The following is a 17032-nucleotide window of genomic DNA, read 5'->3' as shown; positions in this document are numbered from 1 at the left end:
TTCAGTAAGAAGGTATGTATGTTTTTTCTTATGGAAAAGGATATTTACAGAATTTCAAATACCAGTTTACTGATTTATTGTATTTCTTCAGTAACATACCAAGTGGATAGATGAAGCAGCCTTGCCAGTAAAATCATACAAAAGGGGAATTTTCAGATAGGAAAGTGATCACTTTGAGTACAATTTGGTCCCATTTAAATTTTTTTTTAATGTTTTGATATCTTTTTACTGGATTATTAAATTATTTAACAATTAGAAAATGACATTGAAATGCTTGTGGGCTCTGAACCCATTAGCTATGGGTTATTACCTGTGGTCATTTCTTGCCTCCCGTCCTGCAGACAGCAAAGTTCCTTTTGTGCGAATCAAAACTTGTATTTGGAGAGAGGGTGTGAAAAGGGTGGCCTGGGGAATTCCTTCAAAGGTGTTTTAATTCCCCATATTTCCCTGGCTTTTATCAGGTGTAACACCTTCTGCAGAGCAGAAGGGTGAGGAGTGTGGTTCCCACTGATTTCATGATGATTTCACAGGACCTTGGGCAAGAGCAGGCATGAATCCTCCCACAGCTGAGTATCTTGTCTGAGCTGCTTGCTGGGCAAGGTGCTCCAGGGGAACAGGGGAGCTGTTTCAGATGGGTGCAGGAGAGCACCTATGGAATAGCCTGGCATTTACAAAGATCTTTAATAGCTGTATCTCAAATACAATGTGGCAAACTCTGATACACTAATTATTCTGAACACTCTTCCCTATTCGCTTGTTTATGATCCTGAAGACGATCTGTGATGCTCCACGTGTTGAATAATTTTAAAGGCAGAATATTCTTCCCTTTCACTCAGGGCAAGCATGGTCCTTTCCCACCCTAGCAGACTTAAGTATAAATCCAGTTTTGAGTGGAAGAAGCTCGGGCCAAATGTGGATACAACACGACAGCTTCAGAACCTGTGCTTTTAACAGAGCCAGGCTGTCAAAATGGGGAGAAACCCCTATAATTCGCAGTTTTGCTTTAAAATGCGCCCGGTACCCTTAAGCATCTCGCTAAAACGCGGCTTGGCGCTCGGTGAATCTCTGTTTTCCACTGTTTCTGGGCTCAGCTTCCCCCGAGTTCCCCGCCTCTGTGCTAAACCCCTCCCCGGGCCGGGCCGGCCGGGGGTCACCCCCGCCCCGAGGGGTGCGAGGATCCTCCCCCGGCGCGGAGGGACCGCCCGGCCCCGCGTGTCCCCGGCATGGCCGGGCCCGACCCCGCCAGCCGCGCCCGGGGACACTCGCGGGCAGCCCCGGGGCGCGGCAGGTGCCGGCCGGACCATGAGCGTGATGCTGTGGCGCTGGGAGCAGAACAACAGCACCATGAAGCTGGTAAGGACCTCGGGAACCTCCCGGGACTGCCGCTGATCGAGGGGAAATTCCCCTTGCACGGTTCTCGTTAGCGAGCAGGGGTACCTGTGGTGGGGGGGCTGGTGCTGGACCGAAGTGCTCTCCAAGCGGATGCTCTTTTGCTATGGAGTCGCAGCCGGATTTGTTACTTATTAATTCATATTTTGGGCTTGTTTAGGTCTGCTTGCTGTTTCATCTCTGTAGTTAAGCTCGTTTAAAACTAAGAACCGAAGCATCAGTTATGTGTGTAGCCCTCTCCCCTCATCTTCATTTATTTACTGTATAAGAGTATTAAACTCTTCTTATTGTTTTCTTCTTCTTGGAAGCAATTTTCTCTCTTCAGTTTTGCTGGAATAATTTTGTCGCCTGGGAGCATTTGGAGTTTTGTTTGCTCAATAGTTTTTGTTTTAAAATTCCCCCTCCCCTTTCCCCCCATCCCCTTTTCTTTCTTCTCCTTTCCTGAAAAGTAAAAAAACCCCACTGCGCATTGTAAGTGTAAAGTGTGTGGTTGCTCCATTCCTGCAGCATAAATCAGCTCAGAAAACCCACATATCTGCCTGTCTGCTTGAATTACTGTCTGTACCAAGATATAAACTCTGATCAAAACTTAGACTTCTCATCAGCAGCTTTTTTTAAGCTATTTGATGTAAAGAATCTCAAGACAGTGGCTGTCTAAGATAGCTTTAAATGTGTTTTCTCTGTCTGTCTGGCAGATTGTTTAAACACAGAAAATTACATTTTTATGCAGTTTTTAGAGGAAAGGTTTATTTTCCTGAGAAATTTATAATAAAGCCGCAGGATTTGCGACAGGTCTAATCCTTTAGCCTTTATGTGTGAAAACTCTGTCGAAGTCTATGTGGGAGTTAAAGGTTCCCAGCACCTCTTCCTATCAGGCTCTGCAGTCAAAGAAATTAATAGCGCGGCTGGTAATGTAACAATCTCTGTTTTTACATACTTTCCTCGCGAGGAATGAGGTGATAAACACGTGTTAGAGAAGTAGTATTCAGCTCTCGATACAGCAGCAGCCCTTCGCGTGGGATCAGATAGTTTCGGATATTTCACGCATGAGTAGCCTCTGGAATAATGAATTTGCGAGCTGGCAGTGGAAGTTGGCGGCTTTGTGTGGGGGTTGCCCGAGCCTGGTTCCAGCTGAAGCCAAGTATTTTGGGAGGGAGGTTAAAGTGAGTCGTTTCTCTCGCTTTTCATATGCAAAGAGCCCTTTAGGAACCAGAAAGAGCTTATGTACACAGGTGTATTGCAAAGTCTTGCATATACATTTTCCTTTAAACCCGCCCCCAGTGGGCTGCGCAAGCAGCACCAGCACTTGTGAGGACTGAGCTGCGAATTCAAGCAGAGAAGAGAAGATGTGAGAAATCAAATACTTGGTGGTGTCCAACGAAATCCAGGTGATGCTCAGAGTAGAAGTTCTGGTTTTACCCATTCCTTGGGCAGGAGCAGAAAAGATAAAATCCTTTACTCCATCCCCTGCTCGTGACCCACATTCCCTGTCAAGCAGCAGACATTTATTGCCCCTGTAACTCGGGAATTACGGAGGTTTGCTTTGTGGGACCGCCTCCTGCCTGGCTTGCTTTGCTGGGTGCTGGCTCAGCTTTGTGCAGAACTCTTCCAGAGGCCTTGGTTGGTCTGTCTTGATAAAATGGATCAAGGAAACACAGCTTTTAAAATTTTATTTTTATTTATTTATTTATTTATTACTATTTATGTTATACATCTAATTTATAATTTTATAAATTATATAAATAATTTAATTTATAATTTTATATAGGTATTATATCTATTATTATACTTTGACACTCACTTAGCTGAGGATTATTTTTATATATAAATTATATATAAAAATAATATATATTATTTATTTAAGGATTAATGATATATTATTTATTTAATGATACATATCTATCTTTTATATATATATTATTTATATATATATATATATATATATAAAAATAATCCTCAGCTAAGTGAGTGTCGAAGTAAATACTTCAGACCTTGCCTTTCTACTTTCTCTCCTCCTTCTCCTTCCTTTGGTCTACTGAGGTTTCTGTGGAAAAAAGAATGACAAAATGCTTGCCAGTCATTGCTTAGGGTGAGCTGATTATGGCTGCTATGCCGACAAAAATCAGATACATTCTGCTGAGAGTTTTGGGTGGTGATGGCAGAAATCACTTGGTGGTTGAAATCATAAGATTCAGAGTGTGGAAGCTTAGGGTTTTTTTCAGATTTGTAATAAAGGGCTTTTCAGGCAGCCAGGGATAAATCTATCTGCGTGCTGTTATCACAGAATCTCCAAATATCAGATCCTGCAAGACTTAGATAAGCTCGTAAAAATTGTGATGTTGCCATAAGGGTGCAATGTGGAATAAGTATTAAACTCTGCTGAAACTTTGTGTTGGTAACTACTTTTTCATAACATTGTCCTTGAATAATTTTGGGGGATGGTGGCCTAATTTTTGTCACACACTATACAATCCATTCAGCTGCCATCTTGTCATCTTGAATTAGCTGCAAAATACAAGGTTGCTTTCATCGTTGGTATGTTTCCTGGTCAATCATGTCAGGTTTCTTGCCAGTCTCTCTGGAGCATGTTGATGTTATCACTGGACATTCAGAGGAGTGGCCAGACAGTAACCAAGATAATTTTCTTGCTGAATAGACTATGTCCACTTGCTAAGGTATTGCCAACTCATGGGAGAAAAAGAATGAATTGTGTAGCTTGCTCCTATTTGTGCTGAGTGACTTGTGTGCAGCTGATAAACAAAATTATTTTGACCTCAGAGTTCCTTATTCCTGGGTTTCTAAAAACAAATGTTTAATTTTGATTTTATTTCCATTTTACATTTGAGACTAACAATATTTCAGGGTAGACTGCAACACCTCCCTCACTCTTTCTTTTTGTTTAACTGTTCTGAGTCAGCTTCACACCTTAATGCAAACACCTTGTTCTAATGTAATCAAAACAAGGATCGTTCCCACTCACTGTTTTATGGCTTTGAGAATTCACGAGGGGTTGTGAAAAGCATGTGATCCTGTTTCTTTCTGCCAAGTTCAAATTGTCTCATACATATCCTACAAGCCCCCAGCCTTGTAGTGTGCGTATACAACGTATACAAATATGAGAATGTTGCAGCCTTTTATAAGGTTTTTCCTGCTATTGTATCAGTAAAAACATGTTAACTAACCTGTCAGCATGTTGGCAGTATACCTGTCAGTATGTTGGCAGTAGATAACCTTTCCAGGGTGGGTTTTCTTTTGTGATTTGGTGGGTTTGTGTTAGATGGGGTTTTTTTGGTTTGGTTTTTTTTTTTTTTGCGTTTTTTTTTGGTTTTTTTTTTTTTGTGTGTGTTTGTTCGTTTGTTTTTTTTGAGACTGTAAGAAACTAATGAATGAAAACCCTATGTATGTGTTCTCAAGATGAAACTGTGTCTGACATGGTGTAATAAATGACCCCAGGATAAGCCTGTATTGAAAGATTTGTTTCTTTGAATTGAGTAAAAGAAACTTGATTGAAGAGCCACAGTAATGTCAGCAGAGGCTGTAGCATTTTATTGTGAAATGTGCCATAATAGTGTTTCAAAACCAGGTTTTTGATGCACAAAAATTTGAGATTTTTAGTTTTTTATTTAATGTAGTTTATTTGTAACTTTTGTAGCTTTTGCCTTTTCTCATTTGAGAACAGACTTATGGATTATACAGAGCTGGAGAAAACTGAAGGCTGCTCAGCTTTCACTGTCACCTTTATTCTTTCTGTTTTCAGTTTAAAAAAATTGAATGGTACTTACTATTAAGCAGATACAATTCTTTAATGACTTTTCTCTCCCCATAATTATTTTCTACTTCGATTTTAAAACATTGAATAACATGGGAGAAAAGAAAGGTGCATATGTTTGCATGAGCACTTTGTATTTGTGCTGTAACCTTTGAGCAGGACTAAATTCTCATTTCTACAGCAGCACACAGGCTCTGGGTGTGGATGCCCCTTAGTGTTCCTATCCTTGCCCTTGCTCCATAGGAGACCCTGAGATGCAAGGAGCAGGAAAATCGTTCCTGCAGAAGGTCAGGAGGTGCAGGAGGAGATGGACCATGTCCATATGGGCTGGGGAAGAAGGAATGACTCCTGCTCTGCACCACCCCAACATGTGCCAGGGGTGAGTGGTGCCAGCTGGATCAACACCTGAGGTTTGCACAAGTTAACAGACCCAAAGCTGGGTAAATCACTGGATTTTTAAAACATGCTCATGCAAAAAAAAAATGGGGAAAAAAGTTATTCTTGTAAAATAGTGAGCTAATTCAAAATTTTCTCTGTGAAGAGAGTGGTAAAAGGTTTATCTCTATGTGTAAAATTTCACTTCTGGTTTACATATGACTTCTATTAAACATTTCCCTTTAATGCTCTTATCTCTATGTGCCTTCTGGGCTGATGTAGAGCATACAGCAAAGGGGACATACTTATTTGGAAGAAACACTTCATTCTGGAAGAGATTTTCAAGTGCTTAACTTAAAAACTGAGAGAGAAGAATTGACTGGGCTGATAAGAGTTTTGCAAAGTTATGATTTGATAGGCCTATTTTTGCTAGCTGAGTTAGCAATACTTTTCATTAAGTAAGGGAAAGAATTCCTGCAGTTCCCTAAGCTTTTGCTATCTCTATTAGTGCTTATAAGCAGTTTATTGGAATGATCATAGCATTATCTTGCAGCTGACTATTGACTTGGTGTTGGAATCGAATCACACAGCCTGTTACCCAGCTTTTCCAAGCCAAAAAGCATGGAACTTCAGCCAGTTGTTAGATGTCTAGATCGAAGGCTTAGTTGCTGGCACTCCACAAGATTAAAATAAATAGCAAAGCATAATTCAGTGTTTCATAGGTTAGGCTATGTCTGAAAAAGGCTGTTGCATGTAATCATACATTCCCCACACTTCTGTTTAATCACACAGCTAAGGAAATGTTCTTTTGACACAGAAGCCTGTGAGCAGACAGTGTGTTGTTGCAAGAGCACACACCTCTTTTTCCAAGGATCAGTCAGGAGAGGACAGCACAACTGTGACCTGCAGCATCATAAGGCTGTGCAAAAGGCAGACCTGTTCCTGGCAGGTGTCAGTAGAGATAATGAGGTGTGAAAGCAGTGAAACTATGAGGAGGCAGGGGAAACCTCACCCAGAATCTTGTACACAGTTGTGATACCATTTACAAAAGATCAGTGCAAAGGAAAAAAGGGCTGTTGGGTTGACCATGATAGAGAAAAATCTGGTTTTTTGGCACTCCTAATCAGAAAAAAAAAAAAAAAAAGGACAACGTGAGCATATGAGAATTCTCTGTAAAGACAATCAAAATACAACAAGGTGCTTCTAATCACCACAGCAGGGACTGAAACAGGCTCTCTTTCAAAGAGGGAAGCCTCCACACACCTTCTAGGGAGTGACTTGGATAATTTATGACAGCACTTGTATCACACAATTAAATTCCCAGATACAAGTACTGTGTGTATGCATACACGTGCCAGGGACAATCCAGCACAGTGTGTATTTTTTCTGTACAATACATAGATATTTAAATATTATAAAAATCTAAATATCTTAAATTGTATTAGTTATTTAAGGAGTTGATGTCATTACAGAAATCAAAGTAGAAAACAATCACATGAAAATGACTGCATATTCAGATGTTTATATGTCAAGATAAATAAACACCATATTATAACTGCTTTGTTACAAACTATGCATGCCACATTTCACTGCAGATGTCATTTTAAAAATCCTTATATAAGGAGTTTCAGAAATGCAAATCTAAAAATATTCGTAGATGCTGTATGTTGCTTGGTTTAGGCTCTCTGAAATATTCCAGATTAATATGTTTGTCTGTCTTAATTCAGAATTCAGGTGTAGCGGTTTGAGCCTCATTTAATTCTGTTCTGGGATTATGGCAGTAAACAGACTGGAAAGGGATTTCAGGTAGGTGATCCTTCAAAAAGCATCCTGTACCTGTTCTGGTACAGGATGCATTTTGGGATTGCAGCTTGATTTTGGTTTATTTACTTCTTTCCCTCATAGTACACTGAGGAATGATTAAAAATTCCATACACTTTTCTAAAAGCCTTACTATTTCTTTTACTCCCTGTTGTATGTGGTTTTTTGCAAAGTCTTGCTCTGCAGTCATCTTATCCCACATAGGGATAGATGCAGATGATATTTAATAGCATGTGAGACTGAGGGGTTTATTGTTTTAATCAATGTCAGACTCTACTGTTACAGTATTCTTATTAATGTAACAATTTCACCGTTTCCATGGCTATAAAATCTGAAAACACTTGGCTTGCAATCTCTCATTCTTGGTGGAAAGATGCCCCTGATTCTCCTCCAGCTTCATCTGCTCTGACTCTCACAGCCTGTTTGTGTGCTTTTGGGGGGATGTTGCCAGCATGTCTGCTGCCTGCTCTGCTCCTTCTCCTCAGTGTTCTGGGCAAAGGACCTCTTACTATGAAGTTCAGATAAACATAATTCTAAGAGTTTTCTTTCACAAGACTTTCTCCTCGTTTCCAAGGTCATTTTCTGTACCATTTCTGGTCTGAATTCTTCCTTCTTGAACACAGGTGGCAAGAATGAGATGAGATGTTTCAGGTGAAGTCTTCCCAGTGCATCACACATTGCACAAGGGTTTTAATATATCTTTAATTTAAAAATGTTGCATGTGAGTAAGGATTAAGTCTCTCATGCGACCAGTACTTGCCTTCTTTTATTAGCAGATAGTTCATTATTAGGGTCATCATGGTGAGGCTGTGACTGCTCAGCTGTTTTCTGTGTTACCTTTCTGTCTGAAAAGTCTTACTTCAAATACAGTTGTTCATTGTTGTAGTGGATCTGCTTTTTTATTTTGAAATGACAAACATAAATTCCTTATAGATTATCTGCACAGTTGCTAATTTTATTATAACAATCCTAATCTCGATGTCTAAGAATCACGACCCTACAGAACTTTTATCAGGGTGACTACTGTTAAAGTGAAGGAGAGAGGATGATTTTGGTGGGGAAGGGTTTAACGAGGCTTCTGAACTAAGCAATAATTGTACATCTCTTCTTTTTTATTCAGTACCTTTTACAATGAAGCACTGGAGAGCTTCTAGAGCACTCCTGAGTATCCGGTTTCAAGTGGTGAAGTGGTGTCGGTGTTCTGGCATCTCACCCTTGTGCCCACACTGGAATGTGATAATGATCACCTGTGAAACAGTTGGGCATTGTAAGGCAATGGATTTTCTCTTCTCTGCTCTGCTTTCAGAGATTTGCCATACTACGGGCTGTTTCCTTTTTTTAAGAAATCTTTGGAGGGTTTTTTGTTTGTTTTGGTTTTTTTGTGTTTTTTTTTTCTTTTTTTTAAATGACCAAAATGCAGGTAAATAATTCAGAATTCTACACCAGTGGATTCAGTATAGGGCATGTGAAAGGACCAGCACTTCCAAAGGCTTACCTAACTGTGGCTTGGTTTTGGCAGAGACTTCCAAAACCATACAGGTGCTACACACAGGTGCTACTTTGTTCTCTTGTGATACATGCCTTAGCGTTCAGAAGGTAGAAGTATTTGTTGTTTGATTTTGGTTTAAGACATTGCAGTGAAACATTTACATTAGGAGAGGTTCCACAATACAGGATACTGGGATTGACAAGGATGAGATGTCTGTGGGGAACAAGTAGTCTGTTCTGGCCTTCTGTAGAAACGTTTTCATGACTAAATATGGATTTAGGAGGCAAGTTTGTGCCCTTTTGAAAAAAATTATTTAAATTTTGAGTAGATTGCCTAGATTGATTTACTGAGATCACAACCAAGTTGTGTGAGGTGTTGCTGAAACTTAAAGTGGCAGCTCTTGTTCTGGAGGTATGTAGCATAAACATGTCTGAGAATTATTACCTAAGTAAGACAAGGAGTGGGAGGTGTGAGAGGCACAGAGAGATTTACTCAATGCTGAAAAAGTCCTTTTCAAGGAATAAAAGGAAGCACACCTGCCACTCTGGGTACCTTAGTCTCTCGTAAATATGATTCTTTTCATGTGCCATTTCAACATCCTGTGTTTAAAATATTGCAAATATTGCCTGGTTGGTTTTTTCCTTTGTTGAGAGAGAATGGATGTATTTAATTAGGTTCCTTGCCCTCACATCCACATCCAGTTCTATCTCTGTCCCCACATAACCTGTCCTTAACTGATTAACATGTCTAGCACAGAATGGCCCTTCCAGGGGAGAAAGCCATCAGGTTTCTCACTTCCTTCAATGCATTTGTGTTGTGTAGTATTTGATTTTTCCATTCTGGAGTCGGCAATTGCCATGCCAAATGCCATTTCTCCTCAGCAAAGCTGAAGAAGATATGTGTGCTCTTGGGGGAAGGCATGTGGTGGGTACTGATGGGAGAAGCTGAAATCATGGTTTTGGGATAAGCAAACATAAAGGTGCTGCTGATTGTTGGGTCATTTTGGGACCTATTCTGCTAAGGCCAGGTGATGTCCCCATGAGCTCTGGGCCCTGGGAGACTTTGCTGCCCTGCACTGGAGAGCACATCCTCCCTTGGTGTACTGGGAGTGTAAGGTGACTCCACCAAGCAGGCAAGAAATTTCATACAGTCTTGAGTGGGTGCTTGGGAAGCCTTCCTGTAAGACTATACACTTTGTACACAAATAGAAGTACAGAGAAACATACTTCAGGTCTCTTTGAGCTAAAGACAAAATGCTTAACAATAATGCTTAATAATTTATTTTGTACTCAGAGGTAAAACAGTACCTTTAATCCAAACTGCATGAAAGCAATAGCTTACTTTTTATGATGTACTTAATGTTAGGCTGACTATTCATCCACAAGCAAATATTTTTGTTTGATAAAATAAAGATCCTTTAATGTCATTTTGAAGGCAGAGTGATTGGTTATGTGTGCTTAACAATAATGTGAATGGGGCCATGTGTTGGGTTCAATTTGGTGTCAGCTGTTCATTGCTGATCTTTGACTGGTTAATTTAATGTTCTCTGACATTTGCTCAACAAGCTTTTTTGTTGTTTTCCTTTTTTTCTTTTTTTGCTGACAAGTAATTGCCAATGAATTGACTGATGAGAGAATAAGGGAGTCTCAAGGTGGTATAAAGCAGCAAAGAGATACATTTGGGAGCCATGGATCATTTGCTGAACAGAGGAAAGGAGAGGGAAATTTTTAACCTTATGTAAAAGTTATGGTTTATTACTTTGTTAGACATCTGTTTTCCTGATGCTAATTGTGTTTAATCCTTCTTGGGGGTGGAGGCTGGTCTCAGGGCTACTCAGTACTTTTATAGGTCTGCCAGTCTTAGCTGCCCTCATGGAAATATCAGGCTTCTAATGTGATCTGTGAGTTATTTGCTTTTTGAGACAAGCATATGCAGAGAGTTGGGAGAACAAAATGTTGTCAGTGCAAAGCAGGTGTCCATGAAGAATATGCAAAGCCCTCCCCTAACCTTTATCTCTTACCCAAGCATTGTCACATCCTGGTTTATATAAAGATTAAACAATAAGGGGTCACACTAAATAGACACAAGTGTTTAAAACACTACAAAAACTCATTTAAACCATCAGAATACTTTAATGTGCTATTTACTACTAGTTATACTAAAAAAAGGAAAAATGGATGGTGTAGAAATACAGGAACAGATATGCTAAATACAGTTATATTGTTTGTAAATGTGTTCAGAATGTGTTGCTGAGAGCTTACTTTCTGCATTATTGATTTGCAAAACACTGGACAAATGTCAGCATATAAAACTGCACAGACTTTGTCCCTTAGTCCATGGAGAAACCTGATTTAGCGTACCAAATAGCAGCAGTATTCCATACTGTGTTTTATAGCACATGGACTCTTGGGGCCTTTTTCACTTGTCTGATTTTGTGCAATCTCAATATCTCAGTATGTAAGATTGCTCATTTTTCAAGTAATCCTGATTTTTACCAGTTATTGCTTAAACTAGTTCACACTCTAATTATTTCTTTGGCCAACTGCGTTGTAAGTAGTAGTAAATTTTTCCCTTATGCACTAATAATGAGGTTTGAGGACCTCATGCCAAAACATCCATCCTTCAAATCCTCTAGGAGCTTCTGAATCATAATAAAGAGATCTATATCTTTTGAAGGCACTACTGTTCCAACTTACTAATATTCTTTACAGTGTGTGCTGGGAAATGTTAGTTCCTGGTGTTTCTGTATGCTCTTCAGAAATACCTCTGTGTGCAACTGACTGAGTCTATGAACTTCTCATGTTTTAAAAACTAAATTGTGCTCTGATTTGCTTGGTTTCTTCTTTGGGATCTCTTAGACGGCGTTGTGGCAAGAGAGGATGAACTGACAGTAATTCCCCTAAGGATCCATTTTTCCCAATGCCTCCTGTAGATACAAATTTGCCCTGTGGAGCTGAGCCGCTGCTGCCTTTGTCAGCTCCAGTATAATTCAGTAAGATGTTTTTTCTTCATTGGCCTTTGTGTCAGAGTCACTCTGATGGGCACAAGCCTGCACTCCCTTGATTTGTGCCTGGAAGTGTCACTCGCCTCCTTAAAATGATGTCCATGTTTGAGAGCGATGGAGCTGGCCCAGAATCACTAATTGTCATCTGCCTGGATCTGTCCTTCCGATGTTCCCAGGGTGTCACAGCCTGTATTCCATGGAAGGATTTGTCATTTTGCTGAGGCTGCTGTGCGTGTTCTAGTTCCAGATGCAGCCACAGGTGAAAGGCTGATGCCTAGCAGTGTTGCTCCTCAAGAGTCCAGCAGTGATGGCTCAGGAAAAAACCAGCAGGAGGTATCTGGGAAGGTTATTTGTGGAGATAAAAATGAGTTTGTAACCTCATAATCGTTGTGGGGTTGCATAAACAGAATTTTCTACGCAAGTGTTGCCAAAGGTATAAAACAAACACTGCAAAAATGACAGTTCTAGGAAATTCAGCAATAGAATTGTTTTGTTCAAAAAACATCAACAAAACCAGACAAAAATAACCACTCGCAAAACCAGAAGAACCTCAAACAAACAACCAGCCCCAAATCCAAGTGGTGAGCTGCTTTTTCTTTCAGGTTGTTTTAATAGTATATTTAATTTTCATTCACAACTCAACCATTTGCCCATAGCTTAATTAATTTGTTACAATTTAGCTTTTAGATTGTACTCTTAGCCTGCCTTTTGCAAAAAATGGCCTGTAACCTTAAATCTTAACGTAGTGGTACAACAGCTGCTGCAGCTTTCTTTTTTCCTTTCTTAATTCTTTTTTGGCTATTTCTGAATTTTTAAGATTACAGAGCTTGAACTGTAGTTAACAAAGAACTGGGTAAGTAACTGTATTACTGTAAATAATAGTTGTTCAATCAGGATAACAGGCTGCCAGTCCTGATAGCTCTTTTTTCCTTTTCTTCCCCCTCCTAGTATTAGCATCTCTGCGGTTAATTTCTGAATCAACATTTTATATGGGTGCATAATTCTTTTTTTTTCTGCTACTTTTTCAAACTGGCAGCATGCTCTTTGTTCTGCATTCCTCCAACCCTTGCTCCAGGCAGAAAGGAATAGCTGATGTTGCTGATGTTCCCTAAGCCTTGTGTGTAGGATCTGTCCTCCGAATGATTGCCAGTAAATTGCTCTGATTTTATCTGCAGCTAAGCCACTGCTCTTATCTGATGTTACTTTAAACCATGCTTACTTTCATACATAGGTGGGCTTTCATCTTCATCCCGTGGGAACATTTGACCACGTCTATAGCATGGATCAAAATGAATGTTCTCATCCGAAGGAAAACTGAGCATTCACCAAGTTGTTTTATTTTTTTTTAAAGGTCAAATGTTAGATTTCTAGGGATCCCAGTAAAATGACCACAAGGATTAGTTGCAGGAGTTTATTACCTGTAAATTCCATATAATTTTTCTTCTCACTAAACCTTTTATTCAGCTAATTTTAGCAACAGAAGTTTGCTGGAGTAACACTTTCCTAGGTGTAGGTGTTCAGGCAAAAGCAGGACTAAATGGGAAACTATATGCAGCGTATCAAACAGAAAGGGACTGTGTAGGTGTGTGTAAAATTACATTTGAATTTGAGTGATGGAGGCCTCAGTGAGGACAGGCTGCTGTCATTGCCTTGTGCTTTCTAAATTTTCCAGAGCTTGCAGGTCTTTTCATCAGTCTCCTTGCTGCCATATAATTCTTGAAGGACTATTAATAATAATAGAAGTATTTCAACCATCTGTATTTTAAAAAGGGATGTATGAAGAAAAATCATAAGGAACTGATAATAGTCTTAGCCTGGTATAGGTCATGCTGTTTAATGGAAATTCCCATTAAATATCTTTATGTTAAAACTCTTTCTGCTGGAAATAGATGGAGCCTACAGTTGATCTGCCTTGTGACAGTTCTATTAAAGAACTGTGCTCTCTCTATATATATCTATATATATTTCTGTAGAAAGCTTCAGGAGCAGTGCAAGAATTATTCCTTTTGGTTGAATGATTTTTTTCAGGAAGGTACAGGAGGCCTTTAAGTGGCTGATGGCTGTGTGAGGAGGCTCCCAGACAGAGATGCCCAAATCTCCTGTTCCCATGGGAATTGTGCCTGTACTGTCACTTCCCGATCAACCATAAAATATACGTTAAAATGATTCATTCTGGCCTGCTGTAAGTTTTACTTTACCGGATTTTTTTTTTTAATGTAAAAGGAGGTGTTAAAAGTTCAGTATCAGAATTTTTAACAAAACCCTACAGCATTGATTTTAATTGCCAGATCAATGAAAGCACAGGCTGGTGTCACTTTAGTGAACCTCTCTAATTAGGAGCATAGGATTTGCCATCACAGATCAGGCCAGTGGTTTACTGAGTCTATGAGCATCCTGCCTGCAGCAATGCCCACACCAGCTGGCTCTGATGGAAGTAGCATCCCTCCTCCCTCCTTCCCCAACAAGGCATAAGGTCAGTGGGCAATGGAAGAGCAGAATTTTCCTCATGTATCATGCAGGGAATCATTCTTCATCCCAAAGACAGTGAATTGGTAACCAGGGTCTTGGCCAGCCTGCCTGTAAATGGCCTTTAGGGAAAAATTACTAATTGTTTAGACAGTGCTAAGCTAAACTTAGGTACAGAAGTTTGCTCCTTCCTGTTAGGAGGGGTATTTCTTAATTATTTATGAATATACAAGTACATTTGATTGAAAATGTTTTTGTGACACAAACCGTAGTGGAGAAGGGGGAACCAATTTTTTTTTCTATAACATGTGCACTCTAGAGCTTTTTTCCTATACTCCCTTAGTCTGCATCAGAGCTGGGGACATTGCCCTTCTCTGCCCCTTTAAGTCTGATCTAGTGCCAAATGTGTAGCTTTATCTATTGCCAATTTTCTTCTGTCTAATTGGCATATAGATCATGATACAGAAAGCACGCCCAGCCTCCTAAATGGAAGCAGGAGGAACTAAGCTGGAAGCAGGGTCAGCATTGACAATTTAATGTAATTTAGAAAGTTATCAGCCAGTGGGAGATTCAGTTAGATTTGTATCTGTGAAACAGATGGCCAACTGCAAGACTATTAGATTAGGTTTGTTATGTTTGTGGAAATTAATTCAGCACTTTATTTTTTTTTTGTTTGGGGAAGGAAAAAAGAAACAACTTGTAAGTGGTTAGTAGGAACAATTCATAAAATTGGCCTCGTTTCCTGTAAAATATGGTGAACCCATCATGATCCCAGGTATGCAGGAAGCTTTTTTCTGTAGTCTGATTTTTGGGCTGTGTGGCAATATAGTGAATGACGTAACAAAACCAAAAATGCTTCCACCTATGTATATAGATGGTTATTAGTATATTCAAATGCAAGAATTTTACCTCAAGATCTCATTAACAAAACTTTTTTTTAGGGCCAGACACCTGTGTGGGCTGCATCCTCTCATCTGTATGTTGATACAAATATTTATGGGTATTTCCTTTTTCTCTACTGAAAAGCGAGGACCGGATTTTAAAAATGCTGGAGATCTGGCACTTGTTTAGTTTTTTTTAAACTATCTAAAGTTTTCTGAAGGATTGGTTGTTTATTTTGATGGCTAGGAGGAAGATGAGCTCTTGGGATAATGTGGCTCTAATGGGAAAAGCTGGGTCCTTCTGAGATTCTTGGTCTTTTTGTGTGTCTTTGGGATGGAGTCTTTGCCACGCAAATTAATGCTCAGCTGTCACAAAATATTTTTCACTATCTTAAAAATGCAGCTTAAAATAAAAACGGGCTTTTCGAAAGTAGGTCACACCTAGGATTTGTCTAGCCAACTGTCCCATTTCTGATAGTGCCCAGGAGCTGGAGGAGCATTAAAAATATGGGCAGAATATAGAAAAAAGTTTTTGGAAAGGTAATTGGCTCCTTCTCGTTCTTACTCTTACCATCAATAAGCTTTAGAAATAATGGAATTAATATGTAATTCTTTTAACTACCAACTTCAGTACTGTTCAGTACCTCAGCATTCCTGTTTAGAAGAGTTAAATGTGCATTCAGTAACTGAGACCTGAGTACATGGTTGAAGCAATCATGTGGTCAAGTCCTTGCTCAAGTTTGGGTCTTCTTTCCTCCTTTTTTGTTCCTTCCATCTCCAGATTTTGCATTGATCTTGCTTGGCAGATAAAGTGATGAATAAGTTGTTGGCCTTCCTAACTCAGCTGCAGTGATTTTTCATCCATGTGTTGGTTGCCTGCTGCTTTATGTTGTTCCAGGTGTCAGAGAGCGCTGCTTCTTGCCAGCTTCTGGCAGCCCAGAGGCATTGCCTCTTGTCAAAAGCCTTGGACACTGAACTAAATTCATTTTACAGAGTGAGGAAGGAAGTGCAGCTGACTTACTCTTTTTTGAGTGGCATTAGATGGTCTGTTTGTGGGAGAGGAGGATATTTGGCTGGTGACTGCAGTGTTGATATGGACTTGAGCATACCCAGGCCCTGGTTTTGAAGTCTCATTTTTGTCCATCAAGCACTAAGCAGACCCAAAAGGGAATGTTGGCTGGTCCCTCTTGGCTAAAAGAGGGCTAGGATTTGGTGCGAGACCAAGGCCAATTTCTGTAATTCTCTAATCCCCACAGCAAACTGATTTTTAAGAATTAAGAAAAGCTTTTGCAATGTTTCCTGGCCTCAGTGTTTGGATCAGATAACTTTCATCTTCATACATTGCTAGGAGTTGAATGGGTTTAGTTTATCACGTGCCTTAGAAACCAATTTTACTTTTAGTTGGAGTGGCTTCACATCTGTGAAGGTTTTTTTGACAAATTAATCCTCTAAGCAATCAAGAGAAAATGGAACAAAGGAGTGAGTTTGTTCTTAAAATGCTACATGGCAAATCAGGTTCCATTTCCAGCCCTCTTTAGATTATTATCTCCTGGAATCTTTTCCTTGCCTTTTGTTTCTCAGAGTCCAGTCCAGCAGTGATGGTTCATCTGCTCTGATCCCTCCTGTGGCCATGGCTTTCTGCCCAGAGGAGATGATATTGCAAACACACAGATTTGTGACCCCAGGTGAAAAATACCAATGAAATTACAGCAGCTGTTTGGAACAGTCTCTCATACCTTTTCCAAATAGCGAAAATGAATCTGTCTTTATTAGAAAAGTTTAGAAGACTTATTTAGTGTCACAAGCCAAGACTACATGGAGTTTGGGGAACTGATCAC

The 17032-nt window shown here is 39.7% G+C and overlaps 1 protein-coding gene across 4 annotated transcripts in view; it reads left to right on the top strand.

Annotated features, from left to right (window-relative positions):
• Window positions 1-17032, top strand: part of NAV2 (neuron navigator 2) — a 374080-nt gene that overhangs the window by 198168 nt on the left and 158880 nt on the right. The gene's annotated exons all lie outside the window — the stretch shown is intronic.

Source organism: Vidua macroura, chromosome 6 (genome assembly GCF_024509145.1).
Source record: "Vidua macroura isolate BioBank_ID:100142 chromosome 6, ASM2450914v1, whole genome shotgun sequence".
NCBI classification, from domain to species: Eukaryota; Metazoa; Chordata; class Aves; order Passeriformes; family Viduidae; genus Vidua; species Vidua macroura.
The sequence above is the reverse complement of the archived record's forward strand: the minus strand, read 5'-3'. Positions and strand labels throughout refer to the sequence as shown.